At 33.4% G+C, this 20,766-nt stretch overlaps 1 long non-coding RNA gene across 1 annotated transcript; it reads left to right on the top strand.

Moving 5' to 3' along the window:
• Nucleotides 1-415: 415 nt before the first annotated feature.
• On the top strand, nucleotides 416-19,343 carry LOC130175154 (uncharacterized). Its single transcript, XR_008828708.1, has 3 exons — nucleotides 416-555; nucleotides 17,739-17,859; nucleotides 18,705-19,343. It is a non-coding gene; the product is annotated as an uncharacterized LOC130175154 (long non-coding RNA).
• Nucleotides 19,344-20,766: the final 1,423 nt, after the last annotated feature.

The raw sequence follows: 20,766 nt of genomic DNA, 5'->3' as shown, positions 1-20,766 counted from the left end.
CACTTGTTAGTCAATGCAATCTTTTACGTTGTTATAAAATACTGACTAGCTACTGGTTTTCTGTGTGTGTAGTCAAGATGTCAGTGCGTGCTGGTTTGTAGCAAGCATACGCTCACCCACCTGTCACTCAAAGAGGCCACGCCCTAAATTATGCAGAACTTTGAGCCTTAATAAAATGTAAACAGTTGAGTTATATAAAAATTCACCCCCCCCCCCATACAGTTATGAAAGAGGAAATTAGCCATTAAACTTGTTTATTTCTGCTGTAAAGTTGGGCATTTTAACATGGGAGTCTATGGGGATTGGCTCACTGTTGGAGCCTCAAGTGGCCATTCGAGGAGCCGGCACTTCCGTGTCGGCTTCATTTTTCATCCCCGGAGGTTGCGGCTTGAGATATAACGAGTGAGCTATCGTCTCAGACATTAACGATCTCTGCAGTGAGCCGCTTCGCCGACACGTCTGTCGGGAGACTCTGCCTGGAAACACCGCAAACTAATCCGAACCGGCGGCCGACAGAGGCGGACGGGTCTCGTAGGCTACGTGGGGGTCGATTAGGTGGGATAAAATTAATTTATGTTCCTGACAGCAGCTAACATACACACACACACACACACACACACACACACACACACAACACACACACACACACACACACACACACACACACCTCTCTGTCTTTTTCCTCCCTGTCTCTGGAGGCGGAGCTATGAGTGTTGTAAACATGCCTGATATTTTCAGTCACAACCACGGAGGTGAATTAAAACGATCTGTGGTCGACATGAATCCAACATGTTACACTCACAAGTTACAAGTTATGAGTTACTATTTATGCAATATATATGTATGTATGGTATTATGGTTTCTCAGAAGACCATATCCTGACAAAGCATGGACTAAATCTGACACTGTTATATCATAAAGGCTCTTACAATAGCCATAAAAAGTTGATTAAAGGCTACATGTAAATATACCCATATACCTAGTCCACCTTTAATTAGCTGCTTCTTTATTATTATCATTATTATTATTATCATTGTCCACATTTTGGATTCATCTTTGGGTTCCCCACATATCCTTAAAACAGTATAATACAGGGTATATGACAATACAGGACAATGATGAGGCACGGCCATAATTTTAAACATAAATAGGAAAATAAAGTTTGAAAAAAATAAAATGAAAAATAAAGCTATGCATTTGGCAATCAGGCCTGACTGTACACATTATTAGTGACTAATTAATCTGCTGATTATTTTCTCAATTAGTCAGTTTGTGGCTTTGTCTATGACAAGCAAATAGGGAAACATGTTCACTATTATGTCCCATATCCCAGGTTGACATTCTTGTTTTGTCCAATACTCAAAGATTTTCAGTTTATTATTATATATGACAAAGAAAAGCACAAAATCTTCACATTTAAGAAGCTTGAACCAACAACTGTTGTAATTTTTCCTTAAAATTAATCAATTATTAGACTATATAATTCATTGCTGATAAGATTATTGCTGATTGTCTAATCATTGCAGCTTTGTATGATGGTTCTGATTTAGTAATACCTTTGTCTTAAAGTGGAGGAAGAAGAATAAAGCTGAGGCAGACTAACTCTCACTTGAATCGAATCAATAATGCAGATAGGGTGTAATTAATCTGCTGGTGTGAGGTTATTTATCTTAATTATATCCTAACGGGTGAAGCCCATTCATGACAGAAGAGCTTCATTTACTGAAGGAAAAGAAAAGAAAACTGTGGAAACTTATCCTGCCATTAATTCCTATAGCCTGTGGTCAGCAGAGTTCAAAGTCCCCAGGAATCAAACTACCAACCCTTGAGGTATCAAATCACATAAGAAAAGAGAGACAGGAAAGGAGGAGGAAGAAGTGAACCCCCTGCAGCCGCACACTGTGGGTCACATGAAGGTTTAGTGTTGGGTCGAGAGGAACCACAGATTCACTTTATTTCCAGCCGAAGATCGGCTCGCATCGGCGGAGATAAGGAGGCGCACGGGTCAAAACAAAACAATATCTGAGAGAAAGAGGGGAGCTATATTTAGCCCGGCTTTCTCCTGGCTGTGATTCATGCTGCACAGACAGCTGGGGAGGGGAAGTGAGGCGACGGCGCTGAATGCTGATTGAAACGCTCTTAAGTTCATGAATGAAGCATGTGTGGCTCAGATTAACTTGTTATACCACTCATCTGTTCCATTTAAACAGCGGAATCCAATAAGATATGCTTTATTTTGGAAGGAAAAATAATAAAAGAAACCCCCAGATTTCTCTAAAGTGCTCAACACAACATCAGCTTTTCTCCATGAATTCAATTGATGCCTTTTTATCTTTTACATTTCACTCACTTTAAAAGAAAACTGTAAGAACCCACCAATCATTCTGGTATGCATATAAAATAATCAATGAACTGATTGATCAATGAACTCCTCAGATATAAAAACAAACATGAAATTGAGCTCTTACAATTATACATTTACATAAATAGAGATACATAACGTACATAATAAATGTCCCAATATTGTAAAAACTATTCACATTACACAATAAACAACAAAGACAGAAACGATTACTACAAAGAGACAAAAACAGCCTCAAGGAAACAAATAAAAACCAACAACATACAACATATGAGACAGTCGGATATAAATTACGATCTCACACTGAGGCTTCAGGGTGTGTGATTCAGAACCAAAACACTCCGGGTCTTTCCAGGCTCAGGTCCAGGTCCAGGTCCCCTCCCTGAGCTGGATGCTCGGAGACTTCAGAGTTGAGATGTCATGGACAGTTCGAGTCATTACACCTGCAGTTTATTTTACTCACTGCCGCTGCTCTGCTGTGGGCTACGTTTTTATGTGCGTCCAGCAGCAGGTCTCCCTCTGATGTTATATTTAGGTCTGGAGTAAAGGTTGGACCCATAATTAACTTTTATGTGAAAAATTATCACAAGTTATTGCTTGGCGGTTCAGGCCAGAAGCCCAAAGCCGTTACACATTTGAGAAGCAGTTAATTTCTCATTTTAAAAGACGTGCTCTCTAATTCACTGCCACCCATTACCTCTACCAGCTTATTGACCCTCTGGTTACAATCTCCATTTGTCACTGTGCTGGGAGTAAAATCAGTTTTGGGAGTGTGAAAATATTCAGCAGCATTTTGTTCCTGTTTATCCCAGAATCAGTGACAGAAACGTCCCAGCTGCCCACGAGCTTGTGGCTCATGTCTGGACCAGCAGATCCTTTGAAACCCATGACCAGAAGAGTCATACGTTCTGTCATTGTGTTACTTATGGAAGGAATTAGAGTGAAAATAAATGACTCCCCTTTTCGCTGGCACCCCTAAATCACTGTTGTGTATATAGCCTACATAGCAGCCTATCATGTAGCCTAGCACAACATTTTTTCATTTACTGCGAGGATGATTCTTCATAGACAGAAATAAAATAATCATATTAATAGGAGAGAAATCTCTGTATGTCTGTCTGTTCATTTTCTAAACCACTGCTCATCTGATAGACTTCAAACTTGGCAGGTGTGTTGTTTAGGATACTTTTCCACTTGTTACACAAATAATTGCCATAAATAATGATTGGTCGCATAAACTGTGACGTCATTATTGACATCAAACATCATTTGAATATGCAACTGTTTCATACCAGATTTTCTTTTCTTTTCTTTTCTTTTCTTTTTCCTTTCCTCTTATATGATTTTATTTTGAAAGCTCTTGTGGTCCGATGATGTCATCTAAATCAGAGGTCAGTGGACCCCACTTTCAGAACCACTGACTTAATGTGTTTGAAATGAGGATACTGACGCTGATGTGGAGAACAGGTTGATTAACTGTTGAGCTAAGTGATTCAGCGGAGTCCTGAGACAAGTCTGTCACTGGAACATTAAAAAAAATAGCTCTTACTATTTTGATGGTTATTAAAGTCATTTTTGAGGGTTTCAGCCCCTCAGCTATGAGAATTTGGTTTATCTTTGTCTTATCTGATAATAACTGAATAACTTTGGGCAAATCATTGATTGAGAAAATAATTGGCAGATTGATGGATAATGAAAACGATCGTTAGTTGCAGCCTTTCACCTCTTCAGACTTTAAACTTAAAATCAATCACTGATAACAACTCGTGAGACCTCTGGGCTGTTGAATAAAACCAGAAATTTGTATATATTATCTTGGGCTTTGGGATATTATAGCACCTTTCGATACCGTCTGACACTTTATTGACAGATTGATTAATCTGACTGATTAAACTGATAAAAACTGACTCTAACTGATTAAAAATTTACAAAGATTGACAAAAAAGAAACATATTAATTGCCATTAATTGTCAGTTCTTTACACTCCAGCTTCGCCAGGGTAAAGATTTGTGGATTTTTGTGGAGTCATAATTATAAACTGAATCTCTTTGGGTTTTTTAAGTATTGTTCACACAAAATAATCAATTGGCTCCTTGTGATATTCGTCTCCATTTTCTGACATAGATGAAACATCAGTGCAACAGAAGTCATTAGTTGCAGCCCTATTGGACACTGCTGCTTGGCTGTTTTCATCTCCTGAGAAAATAACATCTAAAAACCCTCCTCGTCATGTGTAATTTCCCAGCATGCATTACAGACCACCGGGAAAGCTTTCACGGCTTGCTCAGCGATCGTGTAACGTGTTAAGCGGAGTAAAATGATCCCATCAGCTGTGTCCGCTGAACTGATTGTGTTGTGTTTGATTGGATTGGCGTCCAGGACGGATCACTCTGGACAGGATTAGAGATGTCCAAGCTGATAACCAGGGGGAGGCTGTGATCCCTCTCTCCTCCTCTTCCTCTCTATCTGCATCTGTATTCCTCTCCATCAAGGTCTCTCTATCTCTGTCCACTCTCACTCTCTGTTCTCTATCTCATTTCATCTCCCACCACACACATCTGAATGCAGGGGTGCAGGTTTGCATATGGACGGTAGGAACATGCCCCTACCAATATTTTGGGGGGACAGAATTGTCCATACTAATATTTGAGTGAAAAATGATGTGAATATTTATTCCTTACTAGGATTGGAGTGAAGTGATATTAGATCATTCCAATGTGCCCTCCAAGAGGCTACATCGTCAAGACAACTGCTTTAGGCATGCAGGGGGGGGCTATCTGAAGGCTCACATCATGTGAAAATATCAAAGTGGTACCTAACGTCACCAGAAAAATGTCAACTGATGTTATTAAACCATGTTAGCTAGCAAGCTAACCCTGGTTTCTGTCTTCTGTAGTCTAGCAGTCAGGTTGCTAGCTGGTGTAAACATAAAATTGTGGCTATATCAAAGTATGAGTTTAATTTCTGTCTAAAAATCGCATGAAAATGTCACCACTATGACTTTTTATGCCTTACTATACTATGACTTTTTATGACGTTTTTATGCCTTAATATAATATGATGTTTTTATGCCTTATTATACATGACCTTTTTACTATACTATGCATGACGATACTATGAATATTTATGCCTTACTATACTATGACTTTTTATACCTTATTATACTATGACTTTTTATGATGTTTTTATGGCTTATAATACTAGGATGTTTTTATGCCATACTATACTATGATGTTTTTATGCCTTATTATACCTTGACCTTTCATACTATACTATGACGCTTTTATGCCTTATTATACCATGACTTTTTATGCCTTACTATACTATGACTTTTTAGGACTTTCTATACTATGTCGTTTTTATGACTTTTTATATCTTACTATACTATGACGTTTTAGGCCTTACTATACTGTGACGTTTTTATGCCTTACTATACTATGACTTTTTACGCCTTACTATACTATGATGTTTTTATGACTTTTTATGCCTCAATATACTATGTCGTTTTTATGACTTTTTATGCCTTACTGTACTATGTCGTTTTTATGACTTTTTATGCCTTACTATACTATGATGTTTTTATGACTTTTTAAGCCTTACTATACTATGTCGTTTATACACCTTAATATACTATGTTGTTTTTATGACTTTTTATGTCTTACTATACTATGACGTTTTTATGCCTTACTATACTATGACGTTTTTATGCCTTACTATACTATGACTTTTTATGCCTTACTATACTATGATGTTTTTATGACTTTTTATGCCTCAATATACTATGACGTTTTTATGCCTTACAATACTATAACTTTTTAGGCCTTACTATACTATGATGTTTTTATGACTTTTTATGCCTTACTGTACTATGTTGTTTTTATGACTTTTTATGCCTCAATATACTATGTCGTTTTTATGACTTTTTATGCCTTACTATACTATAATGTTTTTATGACTTTTTATGTCTTACTATACTATGACGTTTTAATGCCTTACTATACTATGACTTTTTACGCCTTACTATACTATGACGTTTTTATGCCTTACAATACTATAACTTTTTAGGCCTTACTATACTATGATGTTTTTATGACTTTTTATGCCTTACTGTACTATGTTGTTTTTATGACTTTTTATGCCTCAATATACTATGTCGTTTTTATGACTTTAAGGCCGTAATATACTATGTCGTTTTTATGCCTGACAATACTATAACTTTTTAGGCCTTACTATACTATGATGTTTTTATGACTTTTTATGCCTTACTGTACTATGACTTTTTAGACCTTACTATACTATGATGTTTTTATGACTTTTTATGCCTTACTATACTATGTCGTTTTTACACCTTAATATACTATGACTTTTTACGCCTTACTATACTATGACGTTTTTATTCCTTACTATACTATGATGTTTTTATTACTTTTTATGTCTTACTATACTATGACTTTTTATGTCTTATTATACTATGACGTTTTTATGCCTTACTATACTATGACTTTTTAGGCCTTAATATGCTATGTCGTTTTTATGCCTTACTATACTATGACTTTTTAGGCCTTACTATACTATGACGTTTTTATGCCTTACTATACTATGACTTTTTAGGCCTTACTATACTATGTCGTTTTTATCAGTTTTTAAGCCTCGCTATACTATGTCATTTTTATGCCTTACTATACTATGAGGTTTTCATGACTTTTTATTGTCTTACTATACTATGACGTTTTTTTACACCTTAATATAATATGACTTTTTAGGCCTTACTATACTATGTTGTTTTTAATTCCCTTTATGTCTTACTATACAATGACATTTTCATGCCTTTTTATACTATGACGTTTTTACGCCTTACTTTACTATGACTTTTTATGCCTCAATATGCTATGTTGTTTTTAATTCCCTTTATGTCTTACTATACAATGACATTTTCATGCCTTTTTATACTATGACGTTTTTACGCCTTACTTTACTATGACTTTTTATGCCTCAATATGCTATGTAGTTTTTATGACTTTTTAGGCCGTACTATACTATGATGTTTTTAGGACTTTTTATGCCTTACTATAGTATGACTTTTTAGGCCTTACTATACTATGATGTTTTTATGACTTTTTATGCCTTACTGTACTATGATGTTTTTATGCCTTAATATACTATGAGTTTTTAGGCCTTACTATACTATGATGTATTTATGCCTTAATATACTATGAGTTTTTAGGCCTTACTATACTATGATGTTTTTATGACTTTTTATGTTTTACTATACTATGACTTTTTATGTCTTACTATACTATGACGTTTTTATGCCTTGGTATACTATGACTTTTTATGCCTTAATATGCTATGACGTTTTTATGCCTTACTATACTGTGACTTTTTATGCCTTATTATACTATGACTTTTTATGTCTTACTATACTATGTCGTTTTTATGCCTTACTATACTATGACTTTTTAGGCCTTACTATACTATGACGTTTTTATGCCTTACTATACTATGACTTTTTATGCCTTAATATACTATGACGTTTTTATGACTTTTTATGCCTTACTATACTATGACTTTTTATGCCTTCCTACACTATGACATTTTTATACCTTACTATACTATGACTTTTTAGGCCTTACTATACTATGATATTTTAATGACTTTTTATGCCTTTCTATACTATGACTTTTTTGGCCTTACTATACTATGTAATTTTTAGGACTTGTTGTGCCTTACTATACTATGTTGTTTTTATGCCTTTTTATGTCTTACTATACAATGATGTTTTTATGCCTTTCTATACTCTGACTTTTTTATGACATTTGTGCCTTTCTATACTTTGTCGTTTTTATGACTTTTAAGGCCGTACTTTACTATGTTGTTTTTATGCCTTTTTATGTCTTACTATACAATGATGTTTTTATGCCTTTCTATACTCTGACTTTTTTATGACATTTGTGCCTTTCTATACTTTGTCGTTTTTATGACTTTTAAGGCCGTACTTTACTATGATGTTTTTATGACTTTTTATGTCTTACTATACTATGACTTTTTAGGCCTTACTATACTATGACGTTTTTATGCCTTAATATACTATGACTTTTTAGGCCTTACTATATTATGATGTTTTTATGAGTTTTTAAGCCTTGCTATACTATGTTGTTTTTATGACTTTTTATATCTTACTATACTATGTCGTTTTTATGTCTTTTTAGGTCTTACTATGATATGTCATTTTTATGACTTTTTAGGTCTTACTATAATATGTCATTTTTATGACTATTTATGCCTTACTATACTATGTTGTTTTTATGCCTTTTTATGTCTTACTATACTATGACTTTTTAGGCTTTGCATACAATATGCATTGTTTCTGCGCATACAAAAACGACATACAAAAGCGACGTAGAAAAGTAAGGCATAAAAAAGTCATAGTATGGTAAGGCATAAAAACGCCATATTATATTGAAGCATTAAAAAACTCATTGTATTGCAAGGCATAAACCCGACACAGAAAGGCCCCGGAATTGAACACAGCACCTTGCCACTGAGAAAGAGTAGTTCTGACCACTACGCCACCACATGACCATTTCACCAATGGATACTATACTAAGGCATCAAAATGTCAACAAACATCATTGTATATTAAGGCATAAAAAAGTCATAAAAACGTTATAGTATAGTAAGGCATAAAATCACTATAGTATAGTAAGGCATAAAAAAAGTCATATTTTAGTAAGGCAAAAAAATTCATAGTATAGGAAGGCATAAAAACGTAATAAATACGTAATCAAAGTGTCATACTATATTAAGGCATAAAAAGTCATGGTATAATAAGGCATAAAAACACCATAGTATAATAAGGCATAAAAACATCATAAAACGTCATAGTATAGTAACGCATAAAAACATAGTAGAGTAAGGAATAAAAATTCATAGTATCGTCAGGTATAAAAATGTCATAGTACAATAAGGCATAAAGAAATCATTGTATAGTAAGGCATAAAAAAGTCATAGTTTAGTAAGGGGTAAAAACGACATAGAATAGTCAGGCATAAAAAGTCATAAAAACGACATAGTATAGTAAGGCCTAAAAAGTCATAGTATAGTGAGGTGTAAAAACGACAAAGTATAGTAAGGCATAAAAAGGCATAAAAACGACATAGTACAGTAAGGCCTAAAAGTCATAAAAACATCATAGTATAGTAAGTCCCAAAAAGTCATAAAAACGTTATAGTATAGTAAGGCCTAAAAAGTCATAGTATAGTGAGGTGTAAAAACGACATAGTATAGTAAGGCATAAAAAGGCATAAAAATGACATAGTATAGTAAGGCCTAAAAGTCATAAAAACATCATAGTATAGTAAGGTCTAAAAAGTTATAGTATTATAAGGCCTATAAAGTTATAGTCGTAAGGCATAAAAAGTCATAAAAATGACATAGTATTGTAAGGCATAAAAACGACATAGTATAGTGAGGCATAAAAATGTCATATTTAATTAAGACATAAAAAGTCATAAAAACAACATAGTATAGTAAGGCCTTAAAAGTCATAGTATAGGAAGGCATAAAAAGGCACAAAAACATCACATTATAGTAGGCCTTAAAAGTCATAGTAAAGTAAGGCATAAAAAGTCATGAAAACATCATAGTATTGTGTGGCCTAAAATGGCATAAAAAAAATTACAGTTTAGTGAGGCCTAAAAAGTCATAGTATAGCAAGGCATAAAAATTTCATACTATAGTAAGGCATAAAAAGTCATCGTATAGTAAGACATAGAAAGTCATAAAAACGACAAAGTATAGTAAGGCATAAAAAGTCATAAAAACGTTATAGTATAGTAAGGCCTAAAAAGTCATAGTATAGTGAGGTGTAAAAACGACAAAGTATAGTAAGGCATAAAAAGGCATAAAAACGACATAGTGCAGTAAGGCCTAAAAGTCATAAAAAAATCATAGTATAGTAAGGCCCAAAAAGTCATAAAAACGACATAGTATAGTAAGGCATAAAAAGTCATAAAAACGTTATAGTATAGTAAGGCCTAAAATGTCATAGTATAGTGAGGTGTAAAAACGACATAGTATAGTAAGGCATAAAAAGGCATAAAAACGACATAGTACAGTAAGGCCTAAAAGTCATAAAAAAATCATAGTATAGTAAGACATAAAAAGTCATAAAAACGTTATAGTATAGTAAGGTCTAAAAAGTCACAGTATAGTAAGGCATACAAACGACATAGAATAGTCAGGCATAAAAAGTCATAAAAACGACATATTATAGTAAGACATAAAAAGTCATAAAAACGACATATTATAGTAAGACATAAAAAGTCATAAAAATGACTTAGTATTGTAAGGCATAAAAACGGCATAGAATAGTCAGGCATAAAAAGTCATAAAAATGACATAGTATAGTAAGGCCTAAAAGTCATAAAAACATCATAGTATAGTAAGGTCTAAAAAGTTATAGTATCGTAAGGCCTATAAAGTTATAGTTGTGAGGCATAAAAACGTCATAGTATAGTAAGGTCTAAAAAGTCATAGTATAGTAAGGCATAAAAAGTCATAAAAACAACATATTATACTAAGACATAAAAAGTGATAAAAACGACATAGTATTGTAAGGCATAAAAACGACATAGTATAGTGAGGCATAAAAATGTCATATTTAATTAAGACATAAAAAGTCATAAAAACAACATAGTATAGTAAGGCCTTAAAAGTCATAGTATAGTAAGGGATAAAAAGTCATAAAAAAGACATATTATAGTAAGACATAAAAAGTCATAAAAACGACATAGTATAGTGAGGCATAAAAATGTCATATTTAATTAAGACATAAAAAGTCATAAAAACGTTATAGTATAGTAAGGCCTAAAAAGTCACAGTATAGTAAGGCCTAAAAAGTCACAGTATAGTAAGGCATACAAACGACATAGAATAGTCAGGCATAAAAAGTCATAAAAACGACATAGTATAGTAAGGCCTAAAAGTCATAAAAACATCATAGTATAGTAAGGTCTAAAAAGTTATAGTATCGTAAGGCCTATAAAGTTATAGTTGTAAGGTACAAAAAGTCATAGTATAATAAGGCATAAAAAGTCATAAAAACGACATATTATAGTAAGACATAAAAAGTCATAAAAATGACATAGTATTGTAAGGCATAAAAACGACATAGAATAGTCAGGCATAAAAAGCCATAAAAATGACATAGTATAGTAAGGCCTAAACGTCATAAAATCATCATAGTATAGTAAGGTCTAAAAACTTATAGTATCGTAAGGCCTATAAAGTTATAGTTGTAAGGCATAAACACGTCATAGTATAGTAAGGTCTAAAAAGTCATAGTATAGTTAGGCATAAAAAGTCATAAAAACTACATATTATAGTAAGACATAAAAAGTCATAAAAATGACAGAATAGTCAGGCATAAAAGTCATAAAAACGACATAGTATAGTAAGGCTTAAAAGTCATAAAAACATCATAGTATAGTAAGGTCTAAAAAGTTATAGTTGTAAGGCATAAAAACGTCATAGTATAGTAAGGTCTAAAAAGTCATAGTATAGTAAGGCATAAAAAGTCATAAAAACGACATAGTATTGTAAGGCATAAAAACGACATAGTATAGTGAGGCATAAAAATGTCATATTTAATTAAGACATAAAAAGTCATAAAAACAACATAGTATAGTAAGGCCTAAAAAGTCACAGTATAGTAAGGCATAAAAAGGCAAAAAAACGACATAGTACAGTAAGGCCTAAAAGTCATAAAAAAATCATAGTATAGTAAGGCCCAAAAAGTCATAAAAACGACATAGTATAGTAAGGCATAAAAAGTCATAAAAACGTTATAGTAGAGTAAGGCCTAAAAACTCATAGTATAGTGAGGTGTAAAAATGACATAGTATAGTAAGGCATAAAAAGGCATAAAAATGACATAGTACAGTAAGGCCGAAAAGTCATAAATAAATCATAATATAGTAAGGCATAAAAAGTCATAAAAACGTTATAGTATAGTAAGGCCTAAAAAGTCACAGTATAGTAAGACATACAAACGACATAGAATAGTCAGGCATAAAAAGTCATAAAAACGACATATTATAGTAAGACATAAAAAGTCATAAAAACATCATAGTATAGTAAGGTCTAAAAAGTTATAGTATCGTAAGGCCTATAAAGTTATAGTTGTAAGGCATAAAAACGTCATAGTATAGTAAGGTCTAAAAAGTCATAGTATAGTAAGGCATAAAAAGTCATAAAAACGACATATTATAGTAAGGCATAAAAAGTCATAAAAACGACATAGTATTGTAAGGCATAAAAACGACATAGTATAGTGAGGCATAAAAATGTCATATTTAATTAAGACATAAAAAGTCATAAAAACAACATAGTATAGTAAGGCCTTAAAAGTCATAGTATAGTAAGGCATAAAAACGCACAAAAACATCATAGTATAGTAAGGTCTAAAAAGTTATAGTATTGTAAGGCCTATAAAGTTATAGTTGTAAGTCATAAAAACGTCATAGTATAGTAAGGTCTAAAAAGTCATAGTATTGTAAGGCATAAAAACGACATAGTATAGTGAGGCATAAAAATGTCATATTTAATTAAGACATAAAAAGTCATAAAAACACTATAGTATAGTAAGGCCTAAAAAGTCACAGTATAGTAAGGCATAAAAAGGCAAAAAAAAGACATAGTACAGTAAGGCCTAAAAGTCATAAAAAAATCATAGTATAGTAAGGCATAAAAAGTCATAAAAACGTTATAGTATAGTAAGGCCTAAAAAGTCACAGTATAGTAAGACATACAAACGACATAGAATAGTCAGGCATAAAAAGTCATAAAAACGACATATTATAGTTAGACATAAAAAGTCATAAAAACGACATATTATAGTTAGACATAAAAAGTCATAAAAATGACATAGTATAGTAAGGCTTAAAAGTCATAAAAACATCATAGTATAGTAAGGTCTAAAAAGTTATAGTATCGTAAGGCCTATAAAGTTATAGTTGTAAGGCATAAAAACGTCATAGTATAGTAAGGTCTAAAAAGTCATAGTATTGTAAGGCATAAAAACGACATAGTATAGTGAGGCATAAAAATGTCATATTTAATTAAGACATAAAAAGTCATAAAAACACTATAGTATAGTAAGGCCTAAAAAGTCACAGTATAGTAAGGCATAAAAAGGCAAAAAAAAGACATAGTACAGTAAGGCCGAAAAGTCATAAATAAATCATAGTATAGTAAGGCATAAAAAGTCATAAAAACATTATAGTATAGTAAGGCCTAAAAAGTCACAGTATAGTAAGACATACAAACGACATAGAATAGTCAGGCATAAAAAGTCATAAAAACGACATATTATAGTTAGACATAAAAAGTCATAAAAACGACATATTATAGTTAGACATAAAAAGTCATAAAAATGACATAGTATAGTAAGGCTTAAAAGTCATAAAAACATCATAGTATAGTAAGGTCTAAAAAGTTATAGTATCGTAAGGCCTATAAAGTTATAGTTGTAAGGCATAAAAACGTCATAGTATAGTAAGGTCTAAAAAGTCATAGTATAGTAAGGCATAAAAAGTCATAAAAACGACATATTATAGTAAGGCATAAAAAGTCATAAAAACGACATAGTATTGTAAGGCATAAAAATGTCATATTTAATTAAGACATAAAAAGTCATAAAAACAACATAGTATAGTAAGGCCTTAAAAGTCATAGTATAGTAAGGCATAAAAAGGCACAAAAACATCATAGTATAGTAGGCATAAAAGTCATAGTAAAGTAAGGCATAAAAAGTCATAAAAACGACATAGTACAGTAAGGCCTAAAAGTCATAAAAAAATCATAGTATAGTAAGGTCTAAAAAGTTATAGTATCGTAAGGCCCATAAAGTTATAGTTGTAAGGCATAAAAACGTCATAGTATAGTAAGGTCTAAAAAGTCATAGTATAGTAAGGCATAAAAAGTCATAAAAATGACATAGTATTGTAAGGCATAAAAACGACATAGTATAGTAAGGCATAAAAAGTCATAAATATGACATATTATAGTAAGACCTAAAAAGTCATAAAAATGACATATTATAGTAAGGCCTAAAAAGTCATAGTATAGTAAGGCATAAAAAGTCATAAAAACATCATAGTATAGTAAGGCCTAAAAAGTCATAGTATAGTAAGGCATAAAAAGTCATAAAAATGACATAGTATTGTAAGGCATAAAAACGACATAGTATAGTAAGGCATAAAAAGTCATAAATATGACATATTATAGTAAGACCTAAAAAGTCATAAAAATGACATATTATAGTAAGGCCTAAAAAGTCATAGTATAGTAAGGCATAAAAAGTCATAAAAACATCATAGTATAGTAAGACCTAAAAAGTCATAAAAATGACATATTATAGTAAGGCCTAAAAAGTCATAGTATAGTAAGGCATAAAAAGTCATAAAAACATCATAGTATAGTAAGGCCTAAAAAGTCATAGTATAGTAAGGCATAAAAAGGCATAAAAACAACATAGTATAGTAAGGCATAAAAACGACATAGTATAGTAAGGCATAAAATTGTCATATTTTATTAAGATGTAAAAAGTCATAAAAGCAACATACGGCATAAACGGTAAGGCATAAAAAGTCATGAAAACATCATAGTATAGTGAGGCCTAAAAGTCATAGTATAGTAAGACATAAAAAGTCATAAAAACGACATAGTATAGTAAGGCATAAAAAGTCATAAAAACATCATAGTATGGTAAGGCCTAAAAAGTTATATTATCGTAAGGCATAAAAAGTCACAAAAACAACATAGTATAGTAAGGCCTTAAAAGTTATAAAAACGTCATAGTATAATGAGGCCTAAAAAGTCATATTATAGCAAGGCATAAAAAGTCATAGTATAGTAAGGCATAAAAAGTCATAAAAACATCATAGTATAGTAAGGCCTGAAAAGTTATAGTATCGTAAGACTTAAAACAGTATAAAAACAACATAGTATATTCAGGCCTACAAAATCATAGTATAATAAGGCATAAAAAAGTCATCGTATAGTAAGACCTAAAAAATCATAAAAACGACATAGTATAGTTAGGTATAAAAACCTCATACTTTATTAAGACCTAAAAAGTCACAATAAGAACATAGAATATTAAGGCATAAATAGTCATAAAAGTGTTATAGTATAGCAAGGTATAAAAATGACATAGAATAGTAAGACATAAAAAGGCATAAAAACGACATAGTATAGTAAGACATAAAAAGTCATAAAAATGACATAGTATAGTAAGGCCTTAAAAGTCATAGTATAGTTAGGCATAAAAGGTCATGAAAACACTATAGTATACTGAGCCCTAAAAAGGCATAAAAACGCCATAGCATGTTAAGGTGTAAAAACGTTATAGTATAGTAAGACTTAAAAGTCATAAAAATGACATAGTATAGTAATGCATAAAAAGGCATAAAAACAACATAGTATAGTAAGGCCTTAAAAGTCATAGTATAGTAAGGCATAAAAGGTCATGAAAACATCATAGTATACTGAGCCCTAAAAAGTCATAAAAACATTATAGTATAGTAAGGCATGAAAATGACATAGTATAATAAGGCATAATAATCCAAAAAACGTTATAGCATAGCAAGGTATAAAAACGACATAGAATAGTAAGACATAAAAAGGCATAAAAACAACATAGTATAGTGAGGCCTAAAAAGGCATAAAAACGACATAGTATAGTAATGCATAAAAAGGCATAAAAACAACATAGTATAGTAAGGCCTTAAAAGTCATAGTATAGTAAGGCATAAAAGGTCATGAAAACATCATAGTGTAGTAAGACATAAAAACGTCATAGTATATTAAGACATAAAAAGTCATAGTATAGTAAGACATACAAAATTATAGTATAGTAAGTTGTAAAAAAGTCATAGTATAGTAAGACATAAAAAGGCATAAAAACGTCATAATATAGTAAGGCATAAAAACGACAGTATAGTAAGGCATAAAAGGATTAAAAACGATATAGTATACTAAGGCATTGTGAGGTTTGAAAAGTCATGAAAATATCATATTATAATAAGGCACAAAAATGACAGTATAATAAAGCATGAATGTCATGGTATACTAAAGCCAAAAAGTAAAAAAAAAAAAAAAAATTACAGTAATGCATGAAAAGTCATAAAAACGAAATAGTATAGGAAAGAGATCAAAGGTATAAAAACGACGTTGTTATGCTTCATTATACTACGGTGTTTTTTTCCTCACTGTGGCACTTTTTGACATTTTTATGCCTTAGTATACGTATTGTATATTGTATGACGTTAAGTTGTCAGGACCAGCCCTAGCTTTCCTCATCATTTGTTTTGACAGTATAAAGTCACATTTTATTTATTGACATTAAAAGGATAAGGCTGGCAGTATTCTATATTTGTGTTATTTATTGCAGTCGCCATGAAAAGACTTAACCAACAATGCATTACCCTGTCTCTTAATAATCTGACTTCATTACCATTTTATTTGTAAATGTTAAGAAATGGTGAGAAATATATTGATTCATGGAAAAAAAAAAGTTTCAGTAATTTCCTTAAACAGCTGCTAACTGTAGTTTTTAACAATCGTTACTCAAACAAGAGGAAAATAGGGAATTTATTGGGGACTATTTTCAGCGGTGGATTAATCCACATTTGGTTCTCTGGCAGCAGGACGGTGTGTGTGGGACTGAATCAAAATAAAGCACGGTGTGTGTGTTCATGATGATGAAGGAACATGTCACCCAGTGCAACACTGTGACTCACTGATGTGTTTTTAATAGTTTTTGGAAACAATGCAGGAATAATACGTCAGTAGGAGAAAGTGTTGGCTTCAGTCTTTTTATGGGTTATAATATGTCATATAATATTCTATACGATATAATAATATAGTAATATCTTCAGCCTTATCCTTTAATCCAGACCTGCTGCAAAGATTTTCATCCACCTTTTCAATATCAGCTCTTAAATGCTTGTCAGAAAATCACAATTAAGGAGTTACACTCCTGAAACCTTGTCATAATAACCTGCACTCAAAAGCAAAAGTGTTTGTACTTGAATCAGATGAGGTCTTATTTAATGTCGAGTCATTCTGTGCAATTGGAAAACATCAAAACATGATTAAAAATAACTACCTGCTACAAAATCACATTATAATGATTACAGCCACTTTCTGGCAGAGTTAGATCAAAAGACTGATACCCCCCCCCCCCCCCCCCCCCCCCCAGTCTTTATGCTAAGCTAATCTAACCATGTGCTTTCTTTCTTAACTGTTGCCCATTCAAGACTGTGACACAGTGGGTCTTTATGTGTGTCTGTGCATGTGTACGTTTTCCCAGGTGTGACCTGCTGAGTCGATAATGGGAGGAGAGCAGAGCTGTGAGAAGAAGGCCAAGGAGAGAGAGGACAAGACCGAAAAACACCAAGAGTCTGCCAGTGCTGACACTTCAGGGTCTGAAGGTATTCACAGGAGCCAAATACTTTTTCTCTGTTATGAGGGACTTCCACACCACTACATCATCTGCATCTGACAGCTGTTTCTACTTTACACATTAAGATGTAACATAAAAATTTATGATAGTCTTATAAAATACAACACATCGGTAAAGATGAAACCAGTGGTTTCCAGCCTTTTTTGGCTTGTGACAACCTACGAAAACACTGTCTACATTTTTAGCAGCTTCACCAACGAGACATTTTCCCTCTGAACTTCTCAGATAGTTTATTTAGATAACTGTAACCGGCCCAACGAGGTGAAATTATTCAATATTTCTCAAAAAAAAGAGGAAGGATTAGATCAAAATGAAAAACAAATTTTTCTCCTTTCATCTCCCTTTAGTCATCTCACAACACTTCTGATTTATCCAGTGACCCTACAGAGGAGTCCTGACCCCTAGGTTGGGAACCACTAGAATAAACTGTATAATAAAATAGTTAAAAGCAGATCCACCTGGAGCAGCTACTGCCGCTTTTCAATTAATCTAATAATATCATATAGAATAATACATTAGTTTATTTTCTAAATAAATCATTTTACTTTTGATACTCTGAGTACATTGTGCTGATAATACTTCACTTCTGACTGAGTTGGATTATGAATACAGGACTGTTACTTGTAGTAGGGGATTTTTACCCCTAATGTTCTGGTGTTTCTTCCACCACTGCTCATATTCATATTGATACATGACAAAGTACACGACAAAAAAATCAGTTGCATATTTTAAATGGTATTTACCAATGCTCACCTTGAAAATAAAGCTGCCTTAAATCTGCAAGAAGTAACTTTATGAAGATTACTTTCACAGACGCCCCAGCCGAGCTGCCCCAGTGCAGGATGGGAAACAGGCACGTGGACAACATGTGTTTCATGATCTCGTGCACCAACTGGTACTAAACTGGTCCTGGTACAACAGCATGATAATGGAGCAGAAGACAATGTGGGGAAGGTGGAAAACCCATGCGGAGTTCAGGTTGTTGTCCTGTGACCTCCGGGCCGGACGCTGCATTCATGTACCCACTGCTGCTCTGAAGAAGACTTCTTCAGAAACCCCTGTTGTGTTAATGAATAGTTAGAGGATGAGTGGGCCTCTCTTGATGATGGCTTCTCTGTAAACTCCACCTGCTTCCTCTTGCAAAGAGGATGTTCCTGCATGTGCAGCTCTTGAACTTGTCTACATGCATTTGCTTTTTCTGTTAACACACTGAACAGGATTGACGTGTTAGAAACGCTGCACGTGCACTTAAAGTAACAGCTGTAAAAGTCACAGATTCCTATACTGATTAAGACTGTGTCTGAATTTCTCCTCATGCTTTCACTAACATTTGGTCTGTGGCTGATTAAACCCCCCCACCCCCCACCCCACTAACAGTTCACTGAATTAATTCAGATTTGAATTTGAGCCAAATCTGTTGTTTGATTTGTGAATAAAGATGTTTGTCTTTTTCCCAATTGTGTCTCATTATTTCTCAACATTGAAATTAAAATGTTTAAAGGTCTCATACTTAACACTTTCCCTGTGTTGATACGTAAGAAAATATATTTGTGGTTTTTAGAACCAAAAACCATCTCAGTGTAGTTTTACATCTCCTCTCTCAGGCTTCTCTCTGGAGCTCTAGTGACAACAGGTCAGTCTGTTTTCTGAAAGATCTAATTAAAATACAGCAGATTTCAGGTAAAAACACTCAGAGAAACCAAATCCTGCAAGGTTTGGATGGTGGGTCCAGGTGGGCGGGGCTTGGTGACTGCTTTGTTGTGACATCACAAAGTTCCAGAAGTCCTGACGGCTGGTTTTAAGGCTCAGTTTCTGAATACAGGCTGTGTGCATTTCTCTGTGGACTGAGGCTTTGATACTTTCACAGTATTAATATAGAAGCTAGAGCTGATCTATAATCACACTACACATGGACACAGACCTTTAGACTATATGGACCTTTAATGAACATGAAAATAGATGGAAACGCCTCATTAATTTTTTTACAAATATATTTTTCCATCCTTCCAGCCTGTAAACATCATCATGAGCAACATCTTAAACCTGCTCATGGTCTTGATGTGATGCCTCCACCTCTACTGTTCCCACTGTTTGGTAGATGTGGCACTGTCACCACATGAAGGGCGGTAGATCTTGTGTGGCACTGAAAAACCTTAAAGCAGGTGTTCAAGAAGCAAATTCAACAAAAAGAACATTGGCTGAAGCTCAAAGAGAAAAAAACAAGCTGCCTAACAGCAACATATTCTCTCCTCTGATCACTGAGAAACATTTTCCCTTCTGGGCCTCCCTTGACTGGAACCCACCACCTGCTCAGGTAAGCTGAGGTGAGCAAAACAGCATGTGCGTTCATCCAAGGTTGGCTGTGAAATTACAATTTAACTATGGGCACACCTTACTGTCAATACACAACAACACAACAGTGGATAGTGGAAAGGCCTCAAGGCCTAACATCTACCATCAGGATATTATCATATGTGTGTTATTGACACAATATCAATACTTCCTTATTTAGTCACTGTCACCCATGTACATGCTGACTCATCAAGCCGTCGCTGTGTGGTGACACGTGGTCAAAAACCTCCACAGGGCATCTTCAACTTTGGTAAGTGGTGATGCATTAACTCATTTACAACAATGACATAAAGTGTGTGAAACAAGAAATCTGAGCAAATGATCCATTTGTCCACAGTAAAAGAAAGAAAATGTCCCCATGAAAACTCCATATAAAACATTAAATTGCCGTGAAATTAAAATGTTGTTGGACGACGTGAGTACTCACAGAGTCCAGTCCCATTACTGGGCAGGTGGTTTCACACATTGTGTATCACCAGCGGAGGCGCATATTGATCCCTGAAGGGGTATTTCAGCAAAATGC

This window comes from Seriola aureovittata, chromosome 2 (genome assembly GCF_021018895.1).
Source record: "Seriola aureovittata isolate HTS-2021-v1 ecotype China chromosome 2, ASM2101889v1, whole genome shotgun sequence".
NCBI classification, from domain to species: Eukaryota; Metazoa; Chordata; class Actinopteri; order Carangiformes; family Carangidae; genus Seriola; species Seriola aureovittata.
Note: the sequence above shows the minus strand (reverse complement) of the source record. Positions and strands in the feature narration are given on the sequence as shown.